The following is a 24,056-nucleotide window of genomic DNA, read 5'->3' as shown; positions in this document are numbered from 1 at the left end:
CTGGCCCTGCCTCTCTCCAGCCTCAGCTCCCATTATTCTTACCCTCACTCTCTAAGCTCCCAGCCTAGGATTCTCAAAGCAGACAAGTTCATTTCTGCCGCAGCACCTTTGGAACAAGCTACTCCCTTTGCCAAGATCATTCATCTCTTGACTCTGTGTGTCTAAGCCCTTCTCATTCAAAGGCCTCAGCTGAAATAATATTTTCTCCAGGACAATCTTCATGTCCCCAGTCTCACTTAGAAACTTCTAATCTCACTCATAGTACCAGCTGTGTTCATTCATAAAAGTGATTTTGGCTCAGGTCATGATCTCGCGTTGTGCGATCAAGTCCTATGTGGGATTCCATGTTTGACGGGCAGTCTGCCTTTCCCCCAACTCATGCTCTCTTTGTCTAAAATAAATGGATAAATCTTTTTAAAAAAATTTAGAAGGACTTTATTAATATTATTTTAGGTCAGTACCCACCTCTGTTATCCTAAAAGTCTTCTGCTGAAAGCATATTGTATTAAAGAAATTTTTCTCCATGTGTCTTTGGTGAACTACTGAACTACTACTGGTTCATAAGTATTAAAAATTGTTCATTATACATTTTTTAATTTTAGTAATAGTTCAATATTATTTCAAACATATTTTTGAGGGACACCTGAGTGGTTCAGTCAGTTTAGCGTCTGCCTTCAGCTCAGATCATGATCTCAGGGTCCTGGGATTGAGTCCCACATCAGGCTCCTTGCTCAATGGGGAACCTGCTTCTCCCTCTGCCCGCCACTCTCCCTACTTGTGCGTGCTCTCTCTCTCTCTCTCTCTCTCTCTGACAAATAAATAAATAAAATCTAAAACATGGGGCTTGAACTCACAATCCCAAGATCAAGAGTTGCATGCTCTACTAACTAAGCCAGTCAGACACCCCTCCAAAATGGTGTGCTTAAATGCAGATATAATTCCGCAGGAGCTGACCTAGGATTAAAATGTTAATATTAGGGGGGTGGGGGGGAATTTTCTTGGATCTTGTTACTTCAAAAAGGGAGAAAAATGATACTATATCAAGAAAGGAGTCTTAAAGCAATACACAAGGTAAAGCCTAAATATACAAACAAAATTAAAAAATCACCATGAGGATTAACTTCATTGAGTTATGTGTCCTTGAGAAGCTGGAGTTAGAGTCCCCTCTGGATACACTCATCTGGAACTGGACTTACAATCAGCTTCCCAAAGAAGCGTCCAGTTGGTCCCTCTTCTTTTTACCCTCAAATGTAGCTTATTAGTTCCACAATTATTCTCCTTGCCCTCCATTTGGGGAAATTTTTCTAACAATTGCTTAAACTTTTAAACATTTCATTGCATTCGAAACATCCAATTCCACTCAAAAACTGTTTCTTTTATCTGTGGTGTGCACATATTTAAAATTTTTTTCAATAGAAATTGTCAGTTTCAAAGGCTCAAGAGTGGAGAATTTTATGCTTTTTTAATCTTCTTTTAGACCTCTCTGTTCAACTGAAAAGAGAAACATTTTGAGACATTAACATTTATGATTTCAGAATAACTGCCTCCAGAGCAGGAGAGCTTCCCTTTCCAGTTTTCTTAAATCTTCATCCTTGATAAAAGAAATTAGTCTTGGCTAAGAAGGTGTTATGGTACATGCTATATACAGATATTTTAAAACATTAAAGTTATGAAACTCAATATTATTAACTACTTGTTTTTTAAGTAAAAAATTAAATCCACTTACTAATATCCTATGCATATAAGGCCAAAATTTTCCATTGAGATCATGAGATGATTCATTTTATTATAATACACAGCTATCTTTTTGTTTTAGAATGCAAGTATGTCTACAATCATGTGAGCATGAATGATAAAATTTTGTTTTGTTATATTAAAGTGTTTCTATCTTAGTTATACAAATTAGTAAGAAAAATAATAGGATCCTCAAGAGATAAATAGACGACATGGAACAATTTATAAATAATTTAGAATGGATCCAAAATTATTATGTGCTAAAATTGGTCTGCAAAGGTCTTTCACTTTTTCATAAAATGAAAAACAGGAAATGTTCTAAATAAAAAATTAAAATGTGGGAAATGGGGCACCTCGGTGGCTCAGTGGGTTAAGCATCAATTCTTGATTTTGGCTCAGGTCATGATCTCAGGGTAGGGAGATCAAGCCCTGCATCAGGCTCTGGGCTATGCATGGAGCCTGCTTGGGATTCTCTCTTTCTCTTTTGCCTCCCACCCCATTCATGCCCTCTCTCTCTAAAAATAAAATTAAATTTAAAACAAAATTTTTTAATGTGGGAAATGGCTAGCACAGAATGGAATACTATACAGCCATTAAAATCATGTTTAGGAGAAATTATTAATAATTTGGGAAAGGATTCTGTTAGGTGAAAAAAATAAACTGCAGTTGTATATCATTACATGCAGTATGATCACAACTTTTTCAAAAACATGAAAACAATGGATTATTATTCTGCCTTAAAAAGAAATGAAATCCTGATACATGCCACAACATGGATAAATCTTAAAGACATTTTAAATGAAATGAAATGAGCCAGTAGCAAATACTGTATAATTGTAATCATGTGAGGTATCTAAAGTAGTCAAATTCAAAGATACAGAAAGTGGAATGGTAGTTGCCAGGGCTGAAGGAATGGGGGATAAGGAGGAGTTAGTGTTTAATGAGTGCAGACTTTCGTTTGGGAAGATGAAAATCTAGAGATGGATGATAGTGATAGTTGCAGAATAATATGATGCCGCAGAACACTAATGCCACAGAACTATACAATTAAAAATGGTTTGAATGATAAATTGTATGTTATGTATATATTTACCACCATAAAAGGAAAGATGTACTAAGTTTCTCTATGACCTTTAACTAGTTTCTCCTACTGTGAACATCCTACAAATCCATAGCACAATGATAAAAACTAAAGAAAGAACATTAGTGCAATATTATTAACCACACTAGACTTTATTTAGATCTTACCAGTAGTGCCACTAATGTTGTATTTTTCTGTTTCAAGATTTAGATCATTAAATATTTCTATAACAAAAAAGTGTAAACCCTTTATAAAAGAACTTACTATACAGTTTCTTTAAACTATAGCCCCTATTATTACATTTTAAATATCTTCAAATTTACCCCCAAAAAAGTTCAGGAATTTATCCATTGTAGAAAACAAGTATGTCTTCTTTTGTACAATAGAATTATGGTTGATAGCTGAATAAAGGCTTGGGATGACCGTATCCATTAAAATTAGGTGATAACTAGAATTCAAATTCAAAAAAAAAAACTGGATTAAACAATATGGCTGTTTATTTCTCTGTGGTATAGAAGTCCATAGATGGATGATCCAGAGATAATATGGGAGCTCCATGGTGTCAGGATGTCTAGCCTCTTTTATTGTTGTTCTGCATGTATGGCTTCCATTCCCAAGATTATGATCCATGAAAGCTGCTAGAACTTCCACCATTTCATTGATATTCCACGCAGTAAAAAGGATGACAGAAGACAGAAATATTTTCTCTTGCATTGGATATTAAGAACAATATCTAAAAGTTGTTTATCCATTTATATTCCATTGGCCAGAAAAGAATCAGGTGGCCACGTAAAACCATAAGGGAGATTGGGGGTTATAATATGTATTCTGGGGTGGTATGCCCTCTCCAAAAGAAATTGAGAGCTCAATTACTAAGGAAGGTAGATGACATAGAAAAAGCTTTTAGAGGATAGGTAGTAATCTCTGCAACATGTAGCATCTTCATTCAGGGTGTAAGCATCTGGAGAAAACAGGGAGCAAAAAAAAAAAAAATTATCTACCTTGATCATTGGAAAACATATGTTTTCACTACAGAGGAAAAATTAAGGCAAACTGTGCTACTGCCCCTAATGTGGTGGGTAGGGATGTCCTTGGAACCCATAGGAACTGCTGAATTGGATCAATGAAATCCCCCTGTCAACTTCTTTTTTTTTTTTTTATGAGGTTGAAGCCATTTTTTTTTTAAAGATTTTATTTATTTGACAGAGATCACAAGTAGGCAGAGAGAGAGAGGAAGGGAAGCAGGTTCCCCGCTAAGCAGAGAGCCCTATGCAGGGCTCGATCCCAGAACCCTGAGATCATGATCAGAGCCAAAGGCAACGGCTTTAACCCACTGAGCCACCCAGGCGCCCCCCCCCCCCATCAACTTCTTAAACAAGAAGAAAGTTCAGCCTGTACACCCAACTCAGGACCTTTATTTCACAAATCTTCCTTTCACCAACCTTCTACCACACTCAACTGGACCTTAACATTTCGGCCCTCCCTACCTCATAGGTCATTTGGAAGAACAAAATAGTCCCTCTTTACAAAAAGGCTGGAGCAGATCTGGTTTCAAGAAATCAGTTTTTCTAAAATAATATGAGTTCCCCAAGAAAACAGAATACAAAAGGACCATTAAATGTGTTATTACTATTAAGAGTTAGGTGGATGTTCATTCTCTTTATCTGTATGAAGAATTTCTCTTCCTGACATTGAGTCATGTTCACTTTTCCCAAGAGGGAATAAAATGTTCCTTATAAAAGCACAACCCTTTCTTTCCCAGTGCTCTGGACCCATGCCAACATAACAGAAACAGCCAAATAAAGGGCTGTGATAAGCTCCTCAGGTGCCAGGGGAATGTTATCAGAGGAAATCATCTTCTTCCTGTGACAAGACATGGATCCTCAGCATACTCACAAAAAAAAAAAAAAAAATGGGGAATAGAAATTCATCAAATACTCAGTGGGGAATTGTGCACAAAACAGCAATGGAAACCAGTGGGAACACAATTTTATTAACTCCAAAAAGTTGTGCCAATTGGGTTCTTAGGAATAGTCCCCAGATTGATATGCCTGGAGACAAAGGACTTTTAGTAACAAATTTGATAAAATGTCTTCCCTAAACCAAAGAAATATTGTCTTTCTTTTTTAGGATTCCAATGTTAAATTTGGAGGAATGTTTAGTCTGTAAAATACAGTCTTTATATCATTGATGCCACAGCAGGGAATCATGTGTAGTAGTGACTCATATTTAATGCACTTGGATGTGCAAAAAATTTAGAAATGCAACCTGTTCTATTTTCTCTATAACCTAATAAGTCTTTGCTTCTTGCTGGATGGCAGGAAAGAAAAACATATGTCTAATCTGGTTGAAGTAGTGCTTAGTTTCTCTCCAGGAAATAAAATTCAGTCTCAGATTTTTTAGACATTTTCAGTCCTTTGCTTTCATTCAAGATGTCATCCAAGGATGGAGCAAAGAGGTGTGGCTTGAGTTACCAGGTGGGGATATCCTCAGGTGGTTAGGCATAGTGTACTTTGGTGTTTCTGATCTCTAAGACAGCATCTTTTGTCCACCAGGTTACCGTCTGCTCTCCTAGTTTGTGTGGCTAAAGTTTGTGGCTACTGTGATTCCAGGTCTATACTTTCGACTGAAGAACTGCTCCCAGCAACAGTTTTGCACTACTGGTGGGGTTGTAAACTGCCACAGCCACTATAGAAAACAGTATGAAGATCACTCAAAAAATTAAAAATTGAACTAATATATAATCCATCTGTCTTTATTTTGGGCATATATCCAAAGGAAATGAAAATAGGATAAAAAGATATCTGCACTCATATATTCACTGCAGCATTATTCACAATAGCCAATGTAGGGAAACAACCTACATGTCTGTCAGTGGATGAATGGATAAATATACACACGATGGAATAATACTCATCCATAAGAAAGAAGGAAATCCTGTCTTTGCAACAACATGGATGGATCTTGGGGGAATTATGCTAAATGAAATAAGTCATAGAAAGACAAATACTGTATGATCTCATTTATATGTGAAAATTGAACTCCTAGAAACAGAGTAAGAAATTGATTGCCAAGGGCCAGGGGTAGGAGAAATTGGGAGATGCTAGTCAAAGGGTATAAACTCCAGTTATAAAATGAGTAAGTTCTGGAGATCTAATGTACAGCATGGTGATCATAGTTAATATTATTATTATATATATAATATATTACATTATATATAATACTATTATTAATATTACCATATTCTATACTTGAAAGTTGCTAAGAGACTCGATCTTAAATGTTCTTACCACAGAAAAGAAATGGCAATTATGTGAGTTAATGGAGGTGCCAGCTATCACTATCGTAATAATTTTGTAATATATAGGTTATACACTTTGAACTTACATAATATTTATCAATTATATCTCAGTAAAGCTGGAAAAATATAAAAAAGAACTGTTCCCAGCTTTCCAATAGAAATTTTCACACTGTGACCTAGAATGAATAGATCTACATTCTAGCTTGGGTTTTCTGAGTCAGTTTCCTATAAAGCAAGAGTATCAGCCTAAGAACCACTCTGCACAAGGAAATAAAAATATTTTGACAATAATTAATACATCTCTTGGCTCCATAAATATCTCCTCCCTGAAGGATTTATTCAAGAAAAAAAATGATGGCTGTTGAATTTTTCTACTCCAATTTAATGAGTGATTCATTCATTGAGTATCTAAGTGATGGTCATAAAAAAAAATATAGAATACTAGCACTGGAAGGAACTCATCTCTATTTTATAGGATTGAGAAGACTGAGCCTAGATTAAGTTCAGTGATTTACTCAAAGTTACCTAGTTAGTTATTGGCAGAATCTGAATTTGGGACCCCTGACTCTTAATTATACCACAGATGTTTAAAAATACTATTTTATTTATCTAGTTACCAATTCACTACAAACTAAATTGGAATCTGCATTTTTCTTATCAATAATTAAAATGTTGGGGCACCTGGATGGCTCAGTGGGTTAAGCCTCTGCCTTTGGCTCTGGTCATGATCCCAGGGTCCTGGGATCAAGTCCCACATCAGGCTCTCTGCTCAGCAGGGAGCCTGCTTCCCCCCCACCTCTCTCTCTGCCTGCCTCTCTGCCTACTTGTGATCTCTCTCTGTATGTCAAATAAATAAATAAAACCTTTAAAAAAAATTAAAATGTTAATGTGCATATCGTTATTACCTTTTTATAGGAAGCCAAGTTAGATTATGAATCATCTTCATTAATATGAATTAATTAAAAGTCTTTAACTTTCATACAAATACCTATTTTGAAACCAGAACAGTTCTGAATCAATGTGAGAGACAGAACACTGGGATTTTTTCCTGGGTCTCAGTATTATGTCTTTGGAATGCTTTATTTCAAGCAAGCATTTTTAATGACATTAAGTAAACTATTTCTTTTTTTTTTTTTAAGATTTTATTTATTTATTTGACAGACAGAGATCACAAGTCAGCAGAGAGGCAGGCAGAGAGATAGGAGGAAGCAGGCTCCCTGCTGAGCAGAGAGCCCGATGCCCGCTGGATCCCAGGACTCTGGGATCAGGACCTGAGCTGAAGGCAGAGGCTTTAACCCACTGAGCCACCCAGGCGCCCAAGTAAACTATTTCTAAGGGTTCTTTTACTCTTAAAAATTAGAAGGAAGAAGAAATGCCCAAAGAAAGTATTTGAGTCAATTGGTAATTGACTAATTCCACATCACAATTACACTGTATTTTATGTATCCGTATAGATTCAAGAACAGAACTACCTGACTCTCAACATTAAAATCCTCTTGAGAAATTCTCCTGCAGAGGTTGTTTCACAGCCCCGTCTATACATGTGCCTCTGTGGATAGTACATTAATACCATTCACAATAGAAGGTATTGTTCCTTATAGTTAGTCAAATTAATTATTTGAACACCCCAGGATGTACAACATGAAAGAACAGCTTTATAGATATTTAGGGCACTATATAATATGCCACGGTGAATTATTGACTCTAATGAGAACATCTTTAAAAGGCTGAACACCCAGGGGTGCAGACTGAAGAATTGGGAGGAGGGGCTCATACGTTAAATCAATAATTAGGAAGAAAGGAGGAAGAGAGACAGATTGGGCAAGAGATTTCTGAAAATTGAACACTTGTCATCTGTCTCTCTCCCTTGCTGATGATTCATTAAATGGAGATTAACTTCAGTAACTTATTGACCAACATGCCAATAAATCCTGAGCTGTATCATCTGCGATGCAAGAAATGGACAAGCCTGGATACATTGCCAAGGGGGTTGACTAAGTGTGATGTGACTTAGAGAAATTCATGAGCAATCTTAAGTATTGTGCTAGTTACATGTGTTTCACATTTATATACGTGCTGAGTATTGTGCTAGGTTGATGGAGATGTAAAAGCAGCAAATAACATTCTTTTTTTTTTTTAAGATTTTATTTATTTGACAGAAAGAGACACAGCAAGAGAGGGAACACAAGCAGTGGGAGTGAGAGAGGGAGAAGCAGGCTTCCTGCTGAGCAGGGAGCCTGATGCAGAGATGGATCCTAGGACTCTGGGATCATGACCTGAGCCAAAGGCAGACACTTGAGACTGAGCCACCCAGGCATCCCCAGCAAATAACATTCTTAAAGGAGTTTATAGTTTATCTAGACACCAATATGCATATGTGATGTTCACTCAAGATAATTTGTCCATATTTTTAAAAAGATGACTGATGATTTGCAACGTGGAATTGTATCATTTCCATCATCTCTGACTTTATCTCATGCTCACATTTTATCTAAGTAAACTTTGTTTAGAACAGATTGTTTCAGCTCTTGCCATATGTTCTACCAAAAGAACAAAGAGATGGCTTAAGTTTTGTGTGACATTGACAAAAAAAATTTTTTAAGTGTAAAATTACAGACTACCGAGAAATTTTCAGAAGTATTCCTAGTCTTCTAGAATCACTTATGTATATTATATTAAATATATATCAGATGTGGAAGAGTGATGATTTGGACCACCTCTTAAAGAGGTTCAATCAGTTAAGGTCCTGGAATATGAGCAAAACCCACAGTGTTCAGCTCCCAAGAGAAATCAACCTGCATATATTCTGCACTACTTAGAAAAGTTTCAAAGATAGCTATCATTTTGAGGTCTTAAGGAAATAAGAAAGGAGGAATTAGTGAGCACTTCATTCTTCAGTTTCTGTGGCAGTGCCAAGAGAGTTGGGGATGAGTCAGATGTTTGAAAGTTGCTGAGTCCCCTCCACTGCACCCTCCTCCTTCTACCCTATGAAGGGGCTCAGCTCAGCTCAGTCTACCCCCAGCTTCCTCCACCTGAATTCTGTTCCCTTCAGCCCACTCCTTAATACCTTCATGACCAGGTCTTCTAGCCAAGACTCTGTGTCCTTGTTGCCTGAACTCTTAGTGTCTCACTGCTGATGGCTATCTGGACCACCCATCTACCTGTTCTGTAACCTGAGATGTTATTGAAGGTAAGGTCCAAACACACACACACACACACACACACACACACACACACACACACACACACATACACACTCACAGTTTCCTCTTCTGAGATTTTATGAAAGAACAATGGTAACTGTGGCAACCCTTGTTATATCCCTGTGGAGTTTTTGAGAGATTGATGTTTTGTATTGTTTTTCATCCTAGGAAACATTGGCCTCAAAAGGCAAAGAGTCTCTAGCAAGAAAAGTGTTCTTAGAAGGCCCTGAAAATACAATCTTCTTTCATGACAGTTAGCAAAATATCTTCTGTCACTTCTGGGGCCCTCATTCCCCCTCTGTGCAGCATTCATAGCGTTCAAGTATATTAAGCATTCACAACATTTATATGTGGCCCAGCCTCTGTTCTAATCCTGTATATTAGTACAGCTAACTGCAGCTCACTCGGTGCTGCTGTTTGCACAGCTGGACATGTCGGATAGAATGAGTTCATCCCTTCAAAGATGAGCTTAAAGCCACCGTCTAGTAGTGTCTTTCTTTTTTACACCTACGACCATTCCTCATTGTTCTCACAAGCACAGTGAGTTTTAATGAAGTCATGTCTTTTAGTGTAACGCTGCAGGTGCACAAATGCTGATAAACCTCCTTAACTCACTGTCAGATCAGCATGTTTATCTTCAAGCTGCAGAATGTATTTAATTATAAGATATGAAAAGGTCCTTCAGATTTGTTCTCTGGGCTCAGAACTAATGATTCATCCATGAAGCGCTGTGTCTCCCCAAAGGTTATAATGACTAGTTGCTGATCTTCTGAAGAACTCATTCATAGGAGCATCTGGACAGCAAAGTATAGAAATTTCTTTTTAAAAATCAAGAAATGGTTTCTAAAGGCCTAGGAATTTTACCAAATATAGAGTTAACACAATCAAACACACACACACACACACATACACACACACATATACAGAGAAACAGAGAGAGAGAGAGAGAGAGAGCACGGGAGATGCCAATATGGCTAGACGTAACCCATTTCCAAAACTGTGCTATAAGGAATTCACTCTTAAAATTTTAAGATGCAAATAACCCTAGGAGGTTATTAATATCTTAATACCAGTGAAATTTAGTCACGTTTTTTCTTCTTAAGACTAGATTTCTGAGGGAATGGGAGTTTGACCTGGAAATTGGAAGGGAGATGTGTGAGGAGGGATGGGTCCTGAGAAGAAGGGAGAACACAGCAGGGGAGTGGTGAACTCTCCCCAGTAAGATGGGGCTGGAGCAGTCCCCTCAGAAGTAGAACACCATGCATTCAAAGGGCCATGGGATCCTAAGGGAAGAAGAGGCAAACTAAGGATATAAGAAGGAGGCCCAAGAATGGGCAAGGGTGGGGAGGGTAAAAGGGAGGTAAGATTCCAGTCACAAAGACAAGTAGGCTTGGTGGAAAGTGAATTCATTAATTGAGAGTTAGATAAATCTTTAGATCTATAAGCATGTTTTCATCTGCCTATGTCAGATTAGCATAAAGATCATGCCTTATGAACAACTTCCTGGGAAGTGTTTGCAAACTATAAAGCAAAAATGAAAACAAACTATAGTGTAATTTAAATTATCATAATTATTACTTCCATTAATCAGTTTAGTATGGATTGAACACTGACCATTTGCCATGTGCTGTGCACAATAAAAAGTCCCTTCATTCAAGTTTCTCAGAGCTCAGTGAGGAGACAGGTGAGCAAATAAATAACCACAACATAAGATACAAAATACAGCATAAAGTGCTACAGGGGTAAGGAAGTAGAAGGACTGTGTCTGCCCAGAGAAATTAAGGCTTTCCAGAGGAAGAGATGGCTGAGCTGGGTCCTGTGTGATGAGGAGTTGACAAGAGGGAGCAATGAAAAGTCAGAGGAAATAGCAACGGCAGAGGCAACCAGCCCCATGTGGTAAGTCTGTGCTGCTCAGTGCTGCTTGGTGTAAAGAATAAAAAGCACAGGAATGCCAAATCTCATAACTAACTCCCCTGGCCTGATTCCATGCTCACCAAGCCGCCTTCTGATGATAATTTGGCTTCCCGCTTAGATTTGTCTGCAGGGAAAGTGCATGCTGGTCAAGAGGCTGAAGTATCCAGTCCACTCGATGATTATATTTCTCATTGTAAATTAATAAATCCGCATTCTGGCTGGTGCATTTTTTAAAGTGCAGAAATGAAACTATCACTTATAAAGGCAGTTGCAAAGAAAATTAGGTGAAAATTCACCAGGAAATCAGCCTTCAGGCTGCTGATGTGGACAATGACAGAACAGCTGTGCAAACACCATGGGTAACTTCCGGGAATGGGCTTCCAACAAAGCCATATTACACAGCATGTTTTCTTCACACGTCAAGTGCTGTCTTTCACATTTTTCTCCATTGTCATAATCCCCTGAAATAGCCAAAAGTAAGCACCAAATGTCAGTCTTTCCAGATTCCCAGAAACCACGGTCTGGAGGATAAAATACCCCTACTTTACCAAATCCTTTACCTTTCCTGTTATGGATGGAATTGCCTCTCTCCAAAATTTTTATGTTGAAGTCCCAATTCCTGATAACCCAGAATGTGTCTCTATTTGGAAATAGGGACTTTTTGAAGATGTAGTTAGAGCTCAGTGAAGTCATTAGGGTAGCCTCTAATCCAGTATATCCAGCATCCATGTCAGGAGAGGTAAGAACACAGACATGCATAGACCATGTGAAGACAGAGGGAGAAGATGGCCACCTGCAAGCCAAAGGAGAGAAACTTAGAAGAAACAACCCTCCCCACACCTTGATCTCAGATTTCTAGCCTCCAGGACTATGAACACGTTTCTGTTGTTGAAGCCACCGGTGTGTGGTACTTTGTTACAGTAGTCCTAGCAAATTAATATGCTTCCTTTCAGATTCTTACCCCAACAATTCCAAACAGAAGATTCCTATCTGGTCCCTTCAACAACGTGGAAGTTGTCTATGCCAGCATCAGGAATGCATTTTAGTTCTTCATGCTCATTTTCACTCCATTTACTCTAGTGGGTGACTTTGGAGCCCATGCCATGATAAGCATGGTCCAGTCTTGCTAAATTAACCAAAGGCATAACTTCTGAGGCATGAGGGTCTGAAAGTATTATGGTGATACAAAATGTTATCAAGACCTGGACACAAATGAGGTAAAGATCTTATATACTAAAAGCATAAAAACTTATGATTGTCCTCATTTTGCCATGATATTTTTCTTAATTTCTATTTTTAAAACCAATACCCTGATGGGCAAGTGAGGAAACCTGAATAAAGTTAATAATTTTTCAATTCTAGTCTGTTAATCATAACAAATGTATCATAGTAATGTCAGACATTAATAACAGGGGAATTGGGTGTGGGGGACATGGGAACTCTCTATACTATCTGGTTTTTCTGTAAATGTAACATTGTTCTAAATTAAAAATTTAACATTAAAGAAATTTTTTTGTTTAACTCTCCCCAAGGCCATTTCTGTGTGTAACCAGGCTCTAGTACATAGCCAGTGTTCTTTAATATGTGGCTCCCTTCCCTCTGATTCCCTCTCCCAGTGCAACTTTTGTACATATTTCATGTAAGCACTTTATCTTTCAGTAACAAGAGCTTCTGTTAGCTTTCAACAGTCATCTGAAGGCTGCTGCTCCCTCTTCTCTTTAAAACAAATACTTTAGTGGGGGCTTCATATCATCATCCCATCCTCTGGACAGACCTAGCACATGACTCTTGTCTTCATGTTTTCTCCATTGGGATGTCTACAACTCCAATTCCTGGGGCAGCTTTCTTACCATATAAGCCCCAAGATTTCATTAAATAAAGCCCTTTGGGGCCAAAGCTCAGCTGCTAGAAGTGGTAGAGAGAAGCCAAGAGGCCCCACACTAAATCAGTGTGAGGGAAATCGATACCAGGGAGAGCTGGGGTATACTATTTTCAGCCCTTAGCATTAAACGTCTTGCAGCACTAAAGGCATCCAGATGCATGCCACCTGAGACCCAAAGTCCCCAAAGAGAGTATTTTTTTACTATTAAATCATTTGGGATTCGGGTTATTATTTTGTTGCTTTTTGTTTGGTTGGTTGGTTTTTAATCTAAGAGCAGTGTTTGTTTGGAAAAAAAAAATTCTTTTGGACTTGATATTTAACTCACACTCAGATTGGCTTGTATTCAGAGCCAAGCTGACCTTGATCTTCATTTATTATTCAAGAATACAATTAGCCTGGAGTTGGTTTTCAGACCCGAACACAAAGAAAGACCCACATAAATCTGAGCAGGGATAATGCCACTCTCCCTATAACTGATGTGATGATGGAGCAACTAGCAGGCAGCAAATCGATATACCACCATCTTCCTCAACACAAGGCTTAAAGGGAGTCTTTGCCCCTGCTCAGAAAGCAGGGCAAGATGGACCTGCCTAGCAACTATTTACCTAAGGGAATCCCTTTTACTTTGCAAATCATCGATTTAGAAAATATATGGGTGCTAAAAAGAAGAAAGCCTATGATCCAATAATGTATGCTCAGCACAAAAGTAAGCTAATGCTAGGGGAAAACTAAGCTGCTAGTCCTTTAGGAAAAAAGAAAATTTAACCCTCTGATGGGCCGGGTGGAATCCTGGAAACACTCAAGGAAGAAAAAGAGAATTGTTATAGATCACATATACATACATATGCCATTGACCTTTATGGAAACAGACTAATTTATATCCACTAATCATCACTACTGTCAAATTAAAATATAAAATACAGAACTGCATCATATGATTAGATCCGTGTGCAATAGTTTTATTCCCTGTGTAATAACTACCATCTGTTAAGTGCTATTTGCTTGGCACTATGATGAGAACTTCTACTCATTAGCTCAGTTACACCTCCCAAGAACCCCAGGAAGTAACTATCACTATTATCTCCATTCTATAGCTAAAGATACCTTGAGCTCAGGGAAGGTAAATAATTCTTCTGCAATCTTAATAGTCGGTTAGAAGGAGAACTGGGATGTGAATTGCTCTCATTCTGGGACTGAAGCCCAACACAAAGTCATCATGCTAGTAGTTCTGTCACTCTTACCCATCCTCTAATGCATTTCAATACATAAGCCCTCCTGCTACCTCCAAATAGCCATTAGGAGCCCTGCAACTCTCAGCCACTAAGATAGATCTTTCCTCCTTGAGGAAGACATGCAAGAGTAGGGAGGGAATATTCGTGTGACCCACAGTTCATTGCCACTACCACTTCCCAATAATTTTTGAGACTTCTGCAACAATAATCCTCAGCAGAAAGCTTCAGAGCTATTAGATCAGAATCATTAGATCAAACTTCTGCCTGCATTAGAATCACCAGGAGGGCTTGTTAAAATCACAGGTTGCCGGGCCGCACCCCTAGAGAGTCTGTTTGCATGCTTTGAAGCTGGGCCTGAGAATTTGCATTTCTAACACATAGGTGATGCTGATGCTCCTGGGCTAGGCCCTTGCTTGGAGAACCACTGCATTAAACTCTGATTAGCATAAATATTATTTAGCTCTTCAGGCAGACCCAGTGCAAACAAGTCTGATACATTCCCCCAAACACCAAAATACCAATTTCCAGAATCGGGGCCAGTTTCATGGGTATTTAACTAGTGCAGTTGCACAGGACCCGTACTTAGAAGGTTCCAGCACCTGAAATACTCTGCAGTCACTGTCTTGAAATTCTTAAAATAATTTGATCTTTGAATTTTGTGTTTTTTAAGTGAAGTTCAGTGGGCCAATGGAGCATGCTTGGGAGTACTGAAGCCTTAGGGTGGTCCCAGCTCTGGCCACTTCTTTACCTCCCTGGGATGGGTTCTCAGTCCCCACTGTTCCCTGACCCCTGGCACTCCCAACCAGCCTAAGGTGGACCTCCCCAAACCTGCCCCATAATAGCTGCCGTATCAGTCAACTGCTGGTCATGTTGAGGTAGGACATTAGACCTGCATTCCTCAGCCCAATAGGTGCCTGAGCGCTGGTATGAGAAGGGTCAGTGTTCACTGCAAGCCCACAGCCATTTCTGGATGGGGCAAGGTGGTGGCCATCCCCAATCCACGCAGACTGCACCTTAGCTCATTCTCCAGGTGACTCAGAACTTAGGATTCCTGCCATCCAGAAACGGAGACTTTGGTGGGGAAGACTCCTGTAATCCTTCTGGGTTTAAATGTTCAAGTTGTTTGGGCTGTAGCCAGATTCTAAAGGAGAAACAACTCGAGATGAATAACCCCTCTTAAATGAAACATTCTATAAACTTTTGCAAATGAGCTTTTAATGGGGCATTCCAAGGGCTTTCTCAGCCATTGAAGTGATCACAAAGGAAAAAGATATTTGAAAGACTTGAATAGAACCTGTAGTGAGAACTTTATATTATCTCTGTCTTCCTTCCCACAATAGCTAATTCATTTGCAAGTATATTTAATGATTTATGTCTATCTTCATCATTTGAAGAATACCCTAGACCAGTGTTTCTCAATTAAAGTACATATAAATCAATATTGCAATATGATAAGCACTGTAGCATTAGTTAACACCTCTATAATGTCTCATAATTATCATTTTGTATTGAGAACAATTAAGATCTAGACTCTTGGAAACGTTGTTTATAACATCGTTGACTATAAATCACTGTGCTGTGCATTAGACCTCAAGATATACTCGTGAAGGACATACATCAAAATGTAAACGACTCTGGGTGGTAGACTTATATGTGATCTTCATTCTGTGTATTTGCGTTTTTTAAATTTCTAAAACCATGTATTGCATGTACAATAAAACGTTACTTTTTTTTAAAGTACATAAAAATCACCTGGAGATTTTGTCAAAATTTAAATTCTGATTCAGTGGGCCTAGAATAGAACCAAAGAATCTGTATTACTAACAAGCTTCCAGGTGACAGTGATGCTGCTGCTTGATTCTAGATACTTGTCTCAAAATATGGTCCAAGGACCAGTAGCATCTGCAATCCCTAGATGTTTAATGGAAATTCAGAATATTTGAATACACCCATGACCTACAAAAAAGAATTTGCATTTTAATAGGTTCTCTGAGAGAGATTCATAAGCACATCAAAGTGTGAGAACCTCAACCTTCCAAATCATATCTTCCTTTTATTTCTTTTGCTTTCCAAGGCCACAAGATAGGAATCAGTCATTGGGACTACAGGTGAGTGCTCCAAGTTTATAATATGGTAGTTGTTAGGAAGGACCCATTAAACTTTATTTTATTCTCTATCCTGACTCTCCCAACTATGACTGAGGATAGCAAAACTTTTGGCTATGGTCTAAGACTATATAAGAAAATGCAGCAAAGGAGCTCTAAAATTACTGCAATTCACTATTAAATATTTATGCTCCTTGCTCTGAAGAGTGTAGTAAATGGTTAGGAGTACACAGAGTCTCTTGAAATAGTCTGCAGATTCTGCTTATGCCCTGAGCTGTGTGACCTTGGTCAAATTACTTGACCTCCCTGTGCCTCAGTTTCTTCATTTAAAACAGGATTAAATAAAGTAATAAAGCCCTTGGAATTATGTCTTGTGAATAGTAAGCTTTGTGAAGATGTCTAAATGTAAACTTGAAAATATGGCTAAAATTTAAAATTTCTTTTGTAAAACCTCAACATTTCTTTTTTTTATTTTATTATTTTTTTTAAGATTTTATGTATTTATGACAGAGAGACAGTGAGGGAAGGAACACAAACAAAGGGGAGCTGGAGAGGGAGAAGCAGGCTCCCCACTGAGCAGGGAACCCACAAGGGGCTCGATCCCAAGGATCATGACCGGAGCCAAAGGTAGATGCTTAACTGACTGAGCCACCCAGGCAACACCATGGCCTCAACATTTCTATAATTTATGTTAATTGAATCTGATGTGCTCAAACTAGATTCACATTTTCCATTTCATTAGAGAGAAGAGGAACATCCCCATAGTGATTACAGCAGTTAACACATCAGGCATTGAGAAGCATGATGAAAGTGGGACCGGCAGCCATCACCCCCAAAATCCTGAAGGTGAGGCCTTGAATCTCTCTCTATATTTCATGGTCACCACCAGCTAGAAGAAGAAAATTCAAAATATGCTTCCAGACTCCCACATACACAGAAAGTCTCACTACTGTAAAACCAATTTGCTTTACTTTAATATTCAGAAATTGTTGTATTCTGTATGGTTAAGCATCAAAAGCTGCCAAGATACTGTGAAAAATTAAGTTTAAAATAGAATGTTTAGCAATTAAATCTCCCTCAATAAATTGGCTAGTATCAGTGCAATAAAGTGCAATATACAAACACTGCTTTTCCACTTGAATAAAAACCTAAGGGGAAAACCCATATAACAGAGACTCTCAGATTTCAACACCCTTTCTCCACCCAAGATATTGAAGATAGGATCAAATATATTGCAAGATGTCTGCTGCACTTACAGGCTTTTCAGATGCCTGCCCTACGAAGCCAGTTTCCCTTGTGTTCCATCAATTATTTCTTTGTTTTGCCTGGATGGTGCTTGTAAACTCCTCAAGGTGTGCTCCTGGGCAGTTATGCGCATTTGGAGATTTTCCCCCTCTAATCCCTACTTGGCTGTCTCTGGACCAGAACTGATTTGCAGGCAAGAGAAAACTGCTGAAAATTTCATGACATTTAGATTTAAAAAGCACATGGTAGTGGCTCAATAGGTTTGCTTACCTTGGATTAAAACCTATTAACGTTCCAGCATTTTTCCTCTCCGTGAGATTCATTTCTGACTTGCGTGTGGTGACTTGCAGAGTGCTTCATTACAGCTCAGGGGCACAACTGATGCCACACAAGCCATTAAAAATGAGTTTGTGAGAGTACAAAAAAGAAACCTTTGTAGACGAGGGCCAATTTGTTTCGAAGGCAATGCACTGTAAGAGCATTCACAAAGCGGCAAGCATTATCTCAGATTCAAGCTATGCCTTTTTCTCTCCTATTTTTAAATACCAAATAGAGGACTGGGAGAGTCCTTTCTTTGTGACAGCAGCTTTGGTTCCTGCCCTTATTTTCTGCCATTACAGCTCCAGTTAAGCTGTATGAACAGCCCTGTGTTTTTTGCTTTGGATGAAAATACATAAATCTGTGTTTGACTAGGGTCCTAAAGAGAATCATATTATTCTCTATGCCTTCGTTTCTTAATATTCAAAATACCTCCCTTACCAAACTCAGGGTTGTTGATTTGAGTCAGGAGAGCTAATAAATATAATTTTTATAAGCAAAAATCAGTCAGGTAGAGCACAAAGAATTATTTTTGTTGTTATTAAAGCAAGCACATTTACTAATTGCCATCTCAAGATGCCCCCATTGTTTTTCCTAAATGATTGAAATTTAATTGGGTTTTGATTAATTCTGTTATTTTTTCCATATTCAACCTAGCTACAAGCTTCCAGGTAGATGGCTTTAGAACAGGGTTTCTCCTTTGATATATTGGGCTGGATAATTCTTCTGGGGGCTGGGGGGACTGTCTTGTGCATTGTAGGTTATTTCACAGAATTCTTGACCTCTACCCATTAGATGGCAATATCCCACATACACAATTGTAACAATCAAAACTCCAGATAATGCCAAATGTCCTCTGGTGGACAAAATCACCCAGTAGAGAACCACTGCTTTTTGAAGTTAATCAAGCTGGTATTATCTATGGTTACATTTATTGTAAGTGGAGAATAGCAAGAACAATTTAGCAAAAGCTACAGAAACCAGGGGGCACACTCCAAGAGCATTTCACAATTCATACACCACAGATATTAACCAAACCTGAATGCTAATAGTGACCACTAAAGCTAAGAATGAAACGGGCTATCTACAGAAATTTTGGAGCACGATTTGGAGGAGTGGGAAGGTACTTCAGAAGGGTCCCCAGAACTGCAGGCATTCATCTACCTAATAGTGGAAAATGCCTTACCATTCCAGGAGCCAGAGGAAAAGAAAAAAAGTACCTGGAACAGAGCTGGTTAGAGGGCAGATGAAGACAGAGCAGAAAGAGGTTTTGTGTTGGGCAGAGAGTGACTGAAGAGGAGAGAGGACATGGCAAAATGATATGTGGAAAATAAAAAAAAGCAAGAAGAGTGGAGAAAAGGATGAGAGAAGGAAGAGCAGGAAGGAAACAAAAATGACAATGAATACAGTGGAAAGAAATGGGAGGGAAGTCAAAAGATACAAAGATATGGCTGGCTTCTGAGCTTATCTGGAACCATCTGATTTCTGCTCTGGCCTTCCACCCTATAGTTTCTGCACCCCACCAACTGTGTGGACTTGATCAACTGTACCTATCTTTTAACAGGCCGCTCTGCCCATTGGGTCATGCAGTCAGGGATTTGCTGGTCAAAAAAGATGTAGCACCTACTGCTCTGCTCTGGCTTCAATCCTCATTATACCTTTTTCCCCTTCAAATTAACTCAATGGCTGTTTCCCAAAGGTGGCCATGGCCCAGTACAATATTGGGCTCATCCTAAGCACAGAATGGATGTACCAGTGATATCTAATTCTTAGTCTGACCTTGAAGGCCCTTTACGTTTTGCCTTCACCCTACCTTTCCAACCTAGACCATCCTTATTCTGATAGTTCCCAACTGTATTTTTTAGAAACTTGATCTTTAGGACATTAATATCTATTATGATCACTTGGTAGTGACCATAGGATTATAGGATTGTCTCTCCTCATGAACGTGTGACACAGTTTGTAACTCCTGTAGCACTTAAACACATATGGATTTCATTATGGAATTCATGTACATTTTGCCCTTCCTACTAGAGGGTAAGTTTGTACAGGGAGCACCTAGAATATACTAAGTGCTAGCTAAATAATGGAGGTAGGAAAGGTAGGAAAGAAGTTGAGTCTAAGGAACATAAGCGTTAATAGAAGGGAAATGGAAGAAGGAATAAGAAAACAGGAAAGGAAGAAGATGAAATTTAAGCAGTTTATTTTACTAAAATAAACAAAATCTACATGCCAAGGTAAGCTACATGTCAGAGCATTTTAAAAAATTATAATCAGGGCCGCCTGGGTGGCTCAGTTGGTTGGGCAACTGCCTTCGGCTCAGGTCATGATCCCTGAGTCCCGGCATCGAGCCACATCAGGCTCCCAGCTCCATGGGGAGTTTGCTTCTCCCTCTGACCTTCTCCCCTCTCATTCTCTCTCTCTCTCTCTCTCTCTCTCTCTCTCAGATAAATAAATAAAAATCTTTTTAAAAAATGATAATCACTGTCACTAACCTCCACAGTTAAAAACTCCAAAAAGAGTGAAGAGAAAGATGAAGGTGTTGATAGTGTTAAATAGTATTTACTTTTAAAGAAACCAGAGATGCTCTTAAAAACATAAAAATTAGATGTATATTCCTAGAAAAACACTGGCGCAAATCATTTTGATAGTAGTTTCAGAGACATAACAGTTCATTTACCTGGAAATCATTTATTTAGTAACCTCAGCAATCCCTCCAGATAGGAAAAGCAAAAAACACAAGAGAAAGGCCATCAAAAGAGACACTCTAAGGTCAATAGACTAAAGTTCATGTAAGTAAATACAGGATTAGAACCATTTACCCTCTCTTAACACATATTTCTGTTAAGAATGGGTAGAAAAGCATTTCCACCTGTTCCACATGAGGCTCCTTGCTCAGCAGAGATCCTCCTTCTCCCTCTGCCTACTCCTGTGCTTTCTCTCTCTGAGGAAGGAAGGAAGGAATGGAGGGAGGGGGGGAGGGAGGGAGAAGGAGGGAGGAAGAAAGAGAGGAAGAAAGAAAGAAGTTTCCAACTCGTAGGTAAATATGACAACTTTAGAAAGTAGAAAAAGGGGTTTCTGAAGAATGCATGGAACATCAGGAAATGATGGTTGACACCAAATACCTATGATCGTTGCCCTAACACAACCTTCAGAGGCTCATCTCCAGAAAAGCTGCTTCCTGCAGAAAATGAGACCATGAAAAGGAAGCTCCCTTAAATTCGGAGGAGGTAGTCACAGCTAGACAGATCATTTGACCTGCTCCAAATTAACAAGCATCATACACCTCTCTGTCAGTTTCCCATGTGTCTGAGTGCTCTTCAAGACCTCCTGCATGTGGACTTCAGCCTCAGTTTCTTGGGTGGTCTTCCTCAGACCTTAGAGGAAAGTCTGTAGCTCCACAGCCATATTCGGCTGCCTGGCTTCATGTGACCCTACAAACAGACACACATACAGGGGTCTGGATGGTGGCTTGAAACTAGTTCTTGCCTGACCTATCTTGGTGGTTGATACAGAATGACAGAGGAGAAGCTAGAAAGATAGAAAGAAAGAAAGAGGAAGGAAGGAAGGAAGGAAGGAAGGAAGGAAGGAAGGAAGGAAGGAAGAAAAAGGGAAGGAGGGAGAAAGTGAGAAAGAAGAAAAGAAAGAAAAGGGAAGGGTGAAGGAAGGAAGGAAGGCAAGCATACCTGAAAGAAAGAAAGAGAGAGGGAAAGAAGGAAAGAAAGAAAAGCATATTTAAAATGGCAGAGAAGTTAAGAGACATTTGGAGCCATCCAGGTGCTTGAAACTTAAGGATCTCCAAACAGATTCAACCCAATGTTCTTTACTGAGATGTATTATTTAAACAAACAAAACAAAAAACTCAGAAACCAAAGACAAAGAAAGAATTTCAAAAGCAGCCAAGGAAAAAAAGACTCATCCCATATGAGAGAACCCCAATAAGGTCATCATCAGATTTCTCAGTGGAAATCTTGGAGGTCAGAACAGAATGGGATAATATACTCAAAGTATTAAAAAAAGAAAAAAAAAAAAACATGAAAACAACGCCAACCAAGAATAAGTCACATGGCAAAGTTGTTCCTCCAGAAACAAAGGTAAAGACTTTCTAATACTCTGATACTGTAATGGTAGTGTATAAATCACTTCAAACCCTAGAGTGCAGGTTAAAAGAGAAAAGTGATGAGATAACTATAGCTACAATATTTTGTTAATGGATATGTAATATAAAAAGATATAAATTATGACATCAACAACATAAAATGGGGTAGTGGCAAGTAAACATTGAGAACTTTTTATGCAATTGAAGCTAAGCTGTCAGCTTAAGATAGAGCATTATAACTATAAGATGTATTATGAAAACACTATGGTAATCACAAAGTAAATGAACATAACAGAAACACAAATGATAAAGAAAATGAATCCAAGCAAATCAAAATGAATCAAAGCATAACACTACAAAAAAAGCATCAATTCACAAAGAAAGACAGCAAGGGAGGAAGAAAGGAACAAAGGTACAACAAAACAATCAGAATACCACCTTACACTAGTTAGAATGGCCAAAATTAGCAAGACAGGAAACAACAACATGTGTTGGAGAGGATGTTGGTGGGAATGCAAGTTGGTGCAGCCACTTTGGAGAACAGTGTGGAGATTCCTCAAGAAATTAAAAATAGAGCTTCCCTATAACCCTGCAATTGCACTACTGGGTATTTAACCCAAAGATACAGATGTAGTGAAAAGAAGGGCCATCTGTACCCCAATGTTTATAGCAGCAATGGCCACGGTCGCCGAACTATGGAAAGAACCAGGATGCCCTTCAACGGACGAATGGATAAGGAAGATGTGGTCCATATACACTATGGAGTATTATGCCTCCATCAGAAAGGATGAATACCCAACTTTTGTAGCAACATGGACGGGACTGGAAAAGATTATGCTGAGTGAAATAAGTCAAGCAGAGAGAGTCAATTATCATATGGTTTCACTTATTTGTGGAGCATAACAAATAGCCTGGAGGACAAGGGGAGATGGAGAGGAGAGGGGAGTTGAGGGAAATTGGAAGGGGAGGTGAACCATGAGAGACTATGGACTCTGAAAAACAATCTGAGGGTTTTGAAGGGGCGGGGGATGGGAAGTTGGAGGAACCAGGTGATGGGTATTAGAGAGGGCACGGATTGCATGGAGCACTGGGTGTGGTGCAAAAACAATGAATACTGTTACGCTGAAAAGAAATAAAAAATTAAAAAAAGAAAAAGCAGTTAACAAAATGATGATAGTAACTCCGTATCTATCAATAATTATTCTAAATGCAAATGTTTAAATTCTCCAATTTAAAGATACAGAGTAGCTGAATGGATCTAAACAAACAAACAAAAACCAAGACCCAACTATATGCTGCCAACAAGAGACTCATTTAAACTTTAACAGTACTCATAGGCTGAAAGTGAATGGATGGAAAAAAGTATTCAGTACAAATGTAAACCAAAAGAGAGCAGGGATAGCTTTACTTATATCAGACAAAATAAAGTAAAAAGCTGTAACAAGAGACAGAGAAGGTCATTATATAATGATAAAGTGGTCAGTTCATTAAAAGGATGTACAATTTAAAATATGAACACACCTAGTATAGAAGCATCTAAATATATTAGAAAATTCTTAACAGATCTGTAGGCAAAAAAAAGCAATGCAATTATAGTCAGAGACTTTAGTACCCCACTCTCAAAAATAGGATAGATAGCTCACAGAGACAAAAAATCAGTAAAAAAATAATGAACGTGAACTACACTTTAGACCAAATGGATCTAACAAATATATATGGAAGATTCTGTCCTACAGCTGATACACATTTTGCTCAAATACACATGGATCTTTCTCTAGGATAAACCATATGTTAAGTCATAAAACATGTTTTAACCAAAGTAGGAAGGTTGAAATCATAGCAAGTATCTTTTCCTTTTTTTCAAGTACCTTTTCTGACCACAATAGTATGAAACTTGAAATTAATAACAAGAATAAAATTGGAAAATTCACAAATATGTAGA

Source organism: Mustela erminea, chromosome 11 (genome assembly GCF_009829155.1).
Source record: "Mustela erminea isolate mMusErm1 chromosome 11, mMusErm1.Pri, whole genome shotgun sequence".
Lineage (NCBI taxonomy): Eukaryota > Metazoa > Chordata > Mammalia > Carnivora > Mustelidae > Mustela > Mustela erminea.
The sequence above is the reverse complement of the archived record's forward strand: the minus strand, read 5'-3'. Positions refer to the sequence as shown.